General features: G+C 37.0%; 1 non-coding gene across 1 annotated transcript; it reads right to left on the bottom strand.

The window, feature by feature from the left end:
* Nucleotides 1–2,993: 2,993 nt before the first annotated feature.
* LOC111902055 (small nucleolar RNA R71) lies at nucleotides 2,994–3,099 on the bottom strand. Its single transcript, XR_002853663.1, has one exon. It is a non-coding gene; the product is annotated as a small nucleolar RNA R71 (small nucleolar RNA).
* Nucleotides 3,100–11,757: the final 8,658 nt, after the last annotated feature.

The raw sequence follows: 11,757 nt of genomic DNA, 5'->3' as shown, positions 1-11,757 counted from the left end.
CATCATATCATAAATGGTCATACCCTTTATTTCTATCAGTTGCATATAACGTTAGAGTAAGCCAATACATGATAGAATTATTGTATAAAACCCCACATGTATTTTGGTTTGAAGAATAAAAGATGCTATCAACTTAGAATTACTCTTGAATAAATCCATGAAGTAATATCTAAGTGTGGGTTATTCTAATAGTTAAATCTCACTTAAGTACTCATGAGTGTTAGCTCACTCTTTATGTTATGCTTCAATCCACCTGTACTCATGACAGTTTTAAATCACTACTTACTTTAAAGAGTACGGAAAAATTTAGATTTTTGAGTAAATTAATACTTGGGAATTAGGTTCCAAGCATTCAAAAGTGAAACGTCATAATAAATTTAATAGAAATTATAGCATCAATAGCACTTTATTAAGTCTCCACAAAATAAACACCAAATCAGTTACAATTCACACTGCTAAATGTTTCAAAACTTTATGAAACTAACAACTAAAGAATTACACCAAATCATCAACAAATAAAATGCCTATCGATCTAGTTGATTATCATGCTTAATCCTTGATAATGGCTTCGTGAATGTATCACCTGGATTCTCCTACGATGACAGTCTATTCGTGATAATATCTCCATCCTTGACTCACTTTCTTATGTAGTGGATGATATGTGCATATCTATACACATAATTATACAACGTATCTTAATATTTGTATTACTTGTATGCCCTTATTAGAACAAAAAGATACTTAATTTGCTATGAATCATGTTGTAGGGACCAAAAGACAAGCTTGGAGAAAAAAGGAAGCTGGAAGCTGGATGATGGATGCTGGAAGTTGGGAGTTTGAACCAAAGCTCTAATATGAAGAAAATATACCCCAACACGACGTGGTGAAATCCCCACGGCATGGCAACTTGAAGCATCCCGATCCACTCTGAAGACTTGTAAAACACAGGATAAACACGATTACCACGACACGGTGGACTTACCATGACATGGTGCTCTGATTTCGGGAGAAGTATAAATATATCATGTTAACCTCCGAATTGGAACTATTGGCTCTGGAGAATTCGACACTTTTGAAGGCAATACACTTGTTTTAAGGCTTGGAAGCAGTAATTTCATTTACAACCTTCGAAGGAGGAGCATTAAGGCAAATAAATTCTACACTTCGATTTTTCATTAGATTTTGCTATGTCAAATACCTTGAATTTCATTTTTGTGCTTTTGTTTGTTGAAATCATGAGCTAAATACTCATGACTTTCGTTTAGCCTAGGATGAATGAAGTTTATATGGTTAATTTATGGTTTTGATTTGGATACTTGGTTATTTGTTGATTTAGCTTATTAAAGAATCTCAAGTACTTTTGATAACTATTTTCTCTACTTATTGCTGAATTTGATTAGGCTAGTATGACTATATATCTTAGTTAAATTTGAATATTATGATCTTGTGATTTGAAAAGTTGTAGGACTAGAGTTTTGAATAAAACCTAGGGTTAAGTAGAAAAGTGGGTAAAAAGGTATAGGAGCTAATATATGACGACAAATCAGGTATTGAATTGAATCAATAAACTAAATTGGTCAACTAATTATATGTCTAATCAATCGGAACCAAAAAACTAGTAAGCTTGTAAGTTTGTCCGCTTGATCACCGAATAAATAAACTAGTTTGCTAAAGGACTAAGTTAGTGAATACTAATTTGGTCATATTAGGAATCGGTAACTAAAGAACTAAATCCATTGCACTTCCATAAATCAACCATATTAACATATAAATCCAAAGCAAAACGAAAGTCTCTTACTTACCTTGGTTAATTCATACTTGTTAATTTGCTTTAGTTAGTGTTAGCTGAATTAAGTGATAATTAGTTAGTTTGATAATTGAAGTATCTAGTCTTTCAAAACTAGGAAACCTAAACCTTTTCTAATTTCATTAGTATTTAGTTAATAGTAGAATAAAGTTAGTTCAAAACCGTTCCTTGAGTTCGACACTCATTCTTACCATAGCTATACTATTGCACGATTAGGTACACTACCTAGTGTGTTTAATAGTCTAGTGAAGGAAATAAATTTTATAAATTTAAAACTGAAACAAAAATATAAATACATTAAATACACATCTAGTTTTTGGAGTCGTTGCTAGGGAATGGTTCCGTTTTAGTTACTTTTATCTGCTATCTTTATTTTAGGATTGTTTGCTATTTATTTGTTTTTAATTTAATTTAGATTTTTCCTCTTTTTGACTCACCACGTCGTTGTAAATTGTACTATGTCGTGGCATCGTAACAATAGGATTTTAATTTTCGTTTTTGCTCTTTTTACGCGTTTCCTTTATTCATTTGCAGATTGTTTATGACCCGTGGATCAAATTCATCGTTGATCCCACCACTAGAAAACCCGGAATCATTGTTTCGCAAGAACAAGGACAAGACCGAAGAAGATACTCCGAAGAATTCACCTTTCAAGAGTCTTAAATCGGTTTTTGGTAAAAAGAAGGGAAAGAAAGTAGGGGAATCCAGCAACACAAAAGAAGACACCTAGTACAAGACCGAGAATAAGGAAAGTGTTACCGATTTTGAAGAAAGTGATCACGAAGAAGAACCCGACAACACCATGGCCAACATTGTCGACCTCTCGATGGAGGCGTACAAAAAGAGAATTCGAGACGACACCGGTCCGGGGCTTGTGCACCCCACCATACCCGCCATTGCTACATTTGAACTTAAGGGGCACATCTTTACAACACTAAATGAGACTCCTTTCAATGGAAATGATCATGAAGACGCCTATAAGCAGCTAGATGAAGTCAACGACATCGCCGACTACTTTAACATTCCAAATGTACCAAGAGAAACGGTGTTGTTGAGGATGCTCCCTGTCACCTTCAAGGGAGCCACGAAGGATTGGCTAAAGGCACTTCCACCATGCATGGTAACGACATGGGAAAAAATGCGTGAATTGTTTTTGGAACAGTTTTGCCCACCATCGAAGGTGGCTAATCTCAAAAAGGCCATCACCAATTTTGAACAACAAATAAGGAGTCGTTGTACGAAGCATGGGAGCGCTACAAAGGATTGATAAGGAATTGCCCACAAAATGACCTCAATGTGCAACAAGAAGTGTCGATCTTTTATGATGGGGTGAACGTCACCACTGGACAACTCCTTGATTCTCAAAGCCCCTTAACAAAGAAAAAATCTGGCAGAAGTTAAGGAACTCATTGAAGAATTCTCTAAGCACTCTATATAATACCATAATCCAAGGAATGATGTAACGAGGGGTTCAACTAATGCAGCTTTGGAAGACATGTCGGGGGTTATGGCAATGCTGCACAACATGGATAGGAGGATGAATAAGGTGGATCAAACAATACATGCTATTAGGGTTGGGTGTGAAAACTGTAACGGTCCACATTTGACTAGAGATTGTGACCTTGATGAGAATGAAAACCGGAAGGTTCAAGCTTGCTACTCGAGCAGTGATCGTTTTGATGAAGATTGGAGAAAACCCAAGAAAAAATGGTTACCTTATGATGAGTATAGAAAGGTGAAGGAGGAAAAATATGAACAAAAAGGAAGAGGCTTTTACCAAAAAGAGAAACCACAGGCTGAAAAGAAACCTGACTTCAAATCAATGCTCAGAAGATTTGCAGTCGTTTCTGAAAAAAGGCATGAGGAAACTGAAGCAGCAATTAAGGAACAACAAATAATAATGAAAGAGCAACAAGCTATGATGAAGGAAAAATAAGAGATGATGACAAACTAGCAAGCATTATTTAGAAATCAACAAGCTTCGATCCTCAATATAGAAAAACAACTTGGGAAACTAGCTATGCAATTCAATGAAAGATCACTGGGAGGACTTCCGGGAAATACCGAACAAAACACAAAAGGAGCTCACTGATGGATTTTATACAAACAATCCTATGTGTGCATGTAACCCTAGATTTGGATCTATGTTTTCACTATTAGATACACAACATGACGAACACAAGAAGAACCCTAGCATGCATCTAGGTATTTAGAAATTTAGATGGTAGAAAGAATTACATACCTCTTGTTGTTATATTGTAATAACAACACAAATCTTCAATCTCCTTGTCTATGAAAGCAAGTACCACAAGTGTAGTACCTCTAATGGCTCACAAACACCAAAAGCAAATGGAGAGGCAAGAGAGAGAGAGAGAGAGAGGGAAGAGGCAGGAAATCGGCTCTAAGTCTTCTAGGGATCAAGTGGCCGATTTCCCTTAGTCAAGGGGTCCTTATATAGGGTAGAGATTAGGGTTTCAGTCCTTATCCTTATCTGATTGCTTGCCCACCAAGCAGCCCATAAGATAAGTCTAGAACCTTATCCTTGGACGAATTCTAGGGCCTTATCCCCTTGAATTCGACCACTCTATCTTTAGGGCATCCATTGCCCTAATTTTCAACTATCACATAATTAAAATTTAGCCCCTCTAGTTTAATTAATTACTTTTGGTCACATAATTAATTCTTAATTAATTATTGACCAATATTAATTAAACAAATATGATTTCTCCTTTAATATATTATTCTTATAATATATTAATAAATCATAATAACCTATTTCTCTATTATTTCTCCAGTCAAGTTGCTTTGGTGAAGGCAACCCAAAAGGGCCATGCACAACCGGGTCAAGTACTTACCAAATATGGTTATGGCTTAGACACTAATCCAACAGTCTCCCACTTGGATGAGTCTAGTAAACATAAATGCAAGCATAACTCGATTAGCAATTGTAGCTCTCAAAGACACTGTCGAACTCTGATCTTATCAGCAACCTTTCCTTTGGATAACGGATCATACAGTCCTTTATTTCAGATATCGTGCGGAAAATCTCATGGAACATAGTCATACTTATTGTCTAGTAGTTTGTTTCTCTATCTCAGATTCATTTGACATAGAACTTAATTGAACACAATAATTTAGTCCTGACCGGGCCCGACACATAAGTCAAATCAAATCATCGAGGGGCCCTGATATCGCTTTTACCCTCTTAGGATAAAAGGAACATATAAACTTTGACTTATATGGATTCACTATTCACTAATCAAATTATACACAATAATGTGTTTTATGACATCAAGTTACTGATGTGTTTTCGCATTATCAATGCACAATCAATTAGCAAAATATAAACCATATATCTTGGTTTTAAGACCATATGATATTATCGTCTTGCGATCACTCATGATAAATTCCTTGAAGTGATTCTAGCAAGCGTGAGTTTATTCCAATGCTCAAAACTTATTCATAAGCACTAATGAACGTTGTGGCAAACCTTTGTTGTGTCTAATGCCTTTCAGACAATCCACACCCATTCATGACAGTCTTTATTCATACCTACTTCCAACATATGAACGACTATGGACCGTTTGAATAATTCGTTTATTCTTAATTAACTCAATTATTAAGAAAGTCAAAACATGAAAAGTGAAACAATAGTTAAACAATTAACATAAGACAGAAACTTTAAATAATACTCCTTTATTTAATCATCAAATGTCAATTACATTAATCTATTACACGTTTCTAAACTATCTAATCCAAACTAATATCGTCCTTCATCCCAATGCTCCTAGCGTGCTGCAAGTGCTTAACCCCACTCAGTCCCTTTGTAAGTGGATCTGTTGGGGTATCCTCTGACGATACCCTCTTTACTACGAGGAGTCCTTCTTCTACCCGATGTCTGATAAAGTGATATTTTCTGTCAATATGTCGAGATCTACCATGATCCCTCGGTTCCTTGGTCAAGGCAACCGCTCCTTCATTATCATAGAAAATTTCCATAGGCTCTTTTATGGCAGGTACAACTCCAAGGTCTCCAATGAAGTTCTTCAACCATATCGCCTCCTTTGACACTTCGCTCGCTGCAATGTACTCTGATTCGCACGTTGAATCAGCTACGGTTTCTTGCTTGGAACTTTGCTAAGTCACTGCTCCCCCATTAAGGGTAAACACCCAACCCAATTGTGAACGATAGTTGTTCCTATCGGTCTAGAAACTGGTGTCACTATACCCTCACACCTTTAAGTCATCACTCCCTCCGAGGACTAGAAACCATTCCTTTGTCCTCCGAAGGTACTTAAGAATATTCTTGACTGCGGTCCAATGTGCTTTGCCAGGGTTCCCTTGATATCTACTGACCATGCTCAAAGCGAAGGACATATCAGGGCGAGTACAATTCATAACATGCATGATTGAGCCAACTGCGTAAGCATAAGGTACTCGGCTCATCTCTGCTATCTCGGCTTCGGTACTCGAACTTTGAGTCCTACTCAACTTGGCATTACTTTGGATTGGTAATTCTCCCTTCTTTGAGTTTTCCATACTAAAATGTTTTAGCAGCTTGTCCAAGTAAGTATTCCGACTAAGTCCTATTATTCTCTTACTTCGGTCCCTCACTATCCTTATTCCCAAAAAATAGGAAGCCTCTCCGAGGTCCTTCATAGCGAAGCACTTCCCGAGCCAGGACTTAACTTCCTGCAGTGTCGGGATGTCGTTTCCTATGAGTAGTATGTCATCAACATACAATACGAGGAAGCTAACTATACTCCCACTGGCTTTGACATATACACATGATTTATCTTCGCTTCGTACAAACCCAAACTCTTTGACTTTCTCATCGAAGCAAAGATTCCATCTGCAAGACGCTTGCTTAAGTCCATAAATGGACTAGTCAAAGGTTTCTGACTTGTGCTTGATTAAATAGATATACCCATATCTACTATAATCTTCAGTGAAAGTCATAAAGAAGCGGTTCGCGTCCCTTGTGGTGGATCTAAAGGGCCCACACACATCGGTGTGTATGAGATCCAATAGATCCTCACCCCTTGCACATGTGCCAGTGAAGGGTGACTTGGTCATCTTTCCAAGTAAACAAGAATCACACACGTCATTGTCCCTAAGGTCGAATGACTCCAACACTCCATCCTTTTGGAGTTGGGCTATGCGTTTCTTGTTGACATGTCCAAGACGACATTGCCAAAAGCATGATTTATCCATACTATTGGAAGAATCCACACATAATACATCATTTCCTAGGTTATCTACAACCATAACAGTTTCATAAATTCCATTACAAGGCAATGCTTCAAAATATAAAACACCATTTAGATAAGCATAAATCGAACCTATCTCATTATCAAACAAATATCTAAATCCTTGTCTAAACAAACCATGAAATGAAATGATGTTTCTTGCCATATCTGGGGAATAGCAACAATTATTTAAATCTAAACCAAATCCATTACTAAGCGCTAGAGAATACACTCCAGTCTTGGTGACAGGCGATGATCTTCTATTCCCCATGATTAGATTTATTCTTCCACGCTCCACATCCCTATCTCTTCTTAGTCCCTGCAAATCAGAACATATGTGAAAACCACATCCTATATCAAGAACCCAAGAAATAGCATGTGATGAATCATCAGATTTAATTGTGTAAATACCTGCGAAAGACGACTTGATCTTCCCATCCTTGATGCCTTGCTAATATTTCGGGCAGTTTCTCTTCCAATGCCCTATTTTGTAGCAGTGGTGGCACTCTGCCTCCTTTGGGTTTGATTTGGGCTTAGCAGAACCAAATTTGGTTCCACTAGAAGAGGTACCATCTTGGGGCTTAGCCTTGTGGTGGCTCTTTGAAGTAGTCTTCCTCTTCTTGCCCCTCCCTTCCCAATCGCCAAAACAGGAGCAATGGGTGGAGTGGGAGTTAATGCAACGGACTTGTCCTTAAGGTTGCTCTCAGGAGTCCTTAGGAGCCCTGGAGTTTACTTAAGGTGACCTCTTCTTTGTTCATGTGGTAGGTCATCCTAATTTGGTTGTAGCACAAGGGCAAGGAGTGGAGAATGATGTCGATTTCCAGATCTTCCCCAAATTTAACATTTAACTTGCAAAGACGATCAACATACCTCTGAATCTTTTGCAAATGCGAGGTTAGGGACTCTCCACTTACCATCTTAGCGGTGATCATGTTGGTGATGATCTCATAGCGCTCTTGCCTTGCGTTATGGTGGTACCTCTCCAGCAAATCTTGGTGCATTTCGTATGGATACATGTACTCATAGAACTTTTGGAGTTCAAGATTCATAGTGGCCAGCATAATGCAATGAATTTTCTTTGGATCACGCTCGTGGGTCTCAAAGACGACCATTTCTTCGGGATTAGCGATTTCTGGATTGATCTTTTCAAGCTTCTCTTCGAGGACGTATTCTTTGTCCTCGTAACGAGCAATCATGCAAATGTATCTTATCCATTCGTTGAAATTCGATCCATCAAACGTCACTTTTTGACATAGGCTCATTAACGAGAATGAACTAGGAGCAGCGTTGTTTGCGTTTGCGTTAGACATCTGTAAATAGAAAGGAACAAAGTTTGATTAGAATTGAATCCCTAATTAAACACCCAAAATGAGAAATTAGGGCTAGGATCCAACAACATTATTTACACATTAGAAAAGGGATGCCGTAATCCAACATGCAAATAATTTGGAGGTAAGTGAATGACGATTCACTAATTTTCCACCATGAAAACATAAAAGGCTTAAGTTTTAAAATGTATTGAAAATTCCTAGATTCGTTTGAGATTCATTGAACTTTCAATGGCATGTTTAAATCTCGATATGCCCCTCTAGTTTGTGACTGGGATGCCGATGATCACAAAGCGGGTGTGAATAACCATGCAAATGTACATGGTGCCCTCATTGTTACAGTCACCTATTCGATGCGGTGGTTAACCACACACGCTCTATCGAACTATAACAAACAATGAGTCACCCTTTGCCACCTTTGCTTAGAACCAATTAGTGTGTCGGTTAACCACACACGCTCCACTAACTTCTTAGCAAAGGTGCAAAGTGTAATTTCATGGGATTGCATCTATTCACTTTTGCTTAAAGTAAGTAAGATTGGGAATTTTGTAAAAACATTTAGTTACTTTATATAGATTCATTATACTTATTAATGAGGACAGGATTGCCCTATCCTACCCGTTCGGCTAACGACCCTCCACCAATCAAGGAAGCGGTGGGTAAGAGTGGATACCCATTAAATGGCCATTTTGTAGGCCATAACCTTATACCCCCTTATAGATTGATTTTGTGAATGAGGCCTACTAACGGTAAGACTAGCATTTCAGTTATATATATATATATATATATATATATATATATATATATATATATATATATATATATATATATATATATATATATAGGCCTACTAACGGTAAGACTAGCATTTCAGTTTTATACATACATATATATATATATATATATATATATATATATATATATATATATATAAATCTTGTAATAATATAGTAGTATAGGGTCTATTTTAAATATTTCAAAATACTAGGGTTTTAATTTCAATTTTAAAATTTTCGAAATTAAAGACTTTTTAAATTTAAAATTTTAAATATTAAAACTCTTGATTTAATAATTATCCTTAAATTAAACAAGTAATTTGAATTATTAAATCATAAAGGATTACCTTAAATTAAACAATTAATTTATCCTAATCCCTTAAATCCTTCTAGATTTCGAAAATATGGGATGGGATAATTCAAAATCTTTAATTACCATATTTAAACCATTAAAAGATAATTACAAGATATGGGATTATCCAAATCCCTAAAACTTAGGATCTTATCTTGGGGAGGATGCATATTTTGAAAACCATAGGGTTTGCAAACCCTAGATTTCAAAATCTTGGGCAAAAAGGTAAGGGTTTGAAAACCCTTATCAAAATTTTCGAAAAATAGGGTTCAAGAACCCTAATTTTGAAATCCTTGCCTCCTAGGGTTTGTTGGCCATAAACCCTAAAGTGTCAAATTCATACAATTGTATAATATAATTAAAAACAAATAACCATAAGCTCTAATACCACTGATGGGTTTTATACAAACAATCCTATATGTGCATGCAACCCTAGATTTGGATCTATGTTTTCACTATTAGATACACAACATTATGAACACAGGAAGAACCCTAGCATGCATCTAGGTATTTAGAAATTTAGATGGTAGAAAGAATTACATACCTCTTGTTGTTATATTGTAATAAAAACACAAATCTTCAATCTCCTTGCCTATTAAAGCAAGTACCACAAGTGTAGTACCTCTAATGGCTCACAAACACCAAAAGCAAATGGAGAGGCAAGAGAGAGAGAGAGAGAGAGAGAGAGAGAGAGAGGGAAGAGGCAGGAAATTGGCTCTAAGTCTTCTAGGGATCAAGTGGCCGGTTTCGCTTAGCCAAGGGGTCCTTATATAGGCTAGAGATTAGGGTTTCAGTCCTTATCCGTATCTGATTGCTTGTCCACCAAGCAGCCCATAAGATAAGAATAGAACCTTATCCTTGGACGAATTCTAGGGCCTTATCCCCTTGAATTCGTCCACCCTATCCATAGGGCATCCATTGCCCTAATTTGCCACTATCACATAATTACAATTTAGCCCCTCTAGTTTAATTAATTACTTTTGATCACATAATTAATTCTGAATTAATTATTGACCAATATTAATTAAACAAATATGATTTCTCCTTTAATATATTATTCTTATAATATATTAATAAATCATAATAACCTCTTTCTCTATTATTTCTCCAGTCAAGTTGCTTTGGTGAAGGCAACCCAAAAGGACCATGCATAACCGGTTCAATTACTTACCAAATATGGTTACAGGCTTAGACACTAATCCAACACTCACATCCAAGCAATCACCACTAGGAGTGGAAAAATAATTACTCATTTGACTCCCGTAAACAGTAAGAAGCCGGAGGTGGAGCAAGAAATTCGAGAGGAGAGTTAAGGAAAAAATTCTGGACAATCACCACGACGTTGTCCAGATGCCACGGCGTGGCAGGAAGCTGAAAAGAAAACTTTGGAACCAGTAAAACCATACCGCCCACCATTGCCATTCCTAAGTAGAGCAATTCAAGAGAAGCATGCTGAAGATTTTAGACCATACAAAGTCTCTTGAAATAAACATTCCCTTCCTTGAGGCTCTGATTGAAATGCCAAAATACACAAAGTTTCTCAAGGACCTCTTAACTAATCATAAGAAAATGGAGGGTTTATCCAAAGTTGTATTGAATGAAACCTGTTCTGCTGCAATGCTAAACATGTTACCAAAAAAGATGGGTGACCCAGGGAGCATAACCTTACCACGCCAATTCGGGAATCTAGGAACGATTCATGCTCCAGCCGACTCGGGAGCAAGTGTTAACTTGATGCCTCACTCGCTTTTCAAGAAAGTCGATCTTCCCGAGTCAAGAACGGTCCGAATGGTCATCCATTTATCCAACAAGATGATGACCTTTCCAAGGGGTATATGTGAAGACTTGTTAGTAAAAGTTGACAAGTTTGTTTTTCCAGCAGATTTCATTGTATTATATATGGAGGAAGAGGAACACGTCCTAATCATCCTTGTAAGGCCATTCTTGAGTACTGCCCGAGCTTTAGTTGATATAAGAGAGTCCAAACTTACTCTCTGAGTTGGTGAAGAAGCGTTTACTTTTGGAGTTAATCGGGCACTCCAACATTCAAAGATAAGTGACGATACAACGTTTTATGTCGATGTGCTAGACAAATTACTTGAAAAAGAGCTAGAGGGGGGGGGGGGAAGAAAAAGAGACTGAGGGATTTATGGTGCTTTAGGAAGTTAATTATGATCCTGAACTGGATATTCAAGAGTTGGAGAAGTTATTAGAAGAAAGTGAGTACAATGAAGCAATAAAAGAG

The sequence above is a fragment of the Lactuca sativa genome, chromosome 6 (genome assembly GCF_002870075.4).
Source record: "Lactuca sativa cultivar Salinas chromosome 6, Lsat_Salinas_v11, whole genome shotgun sequence".
NCBI lineage: Eukaryota > Viridiplantae > Streptophyta > Magnoliopsida > Asterales > Asteraceae > Lactuca > Lactuca sativa.
The sequence above is the reverse complement of the archived record's forward strand: the minus strand, read 5'-3'. Positions and strand labels throughout refer to the sequence as shown.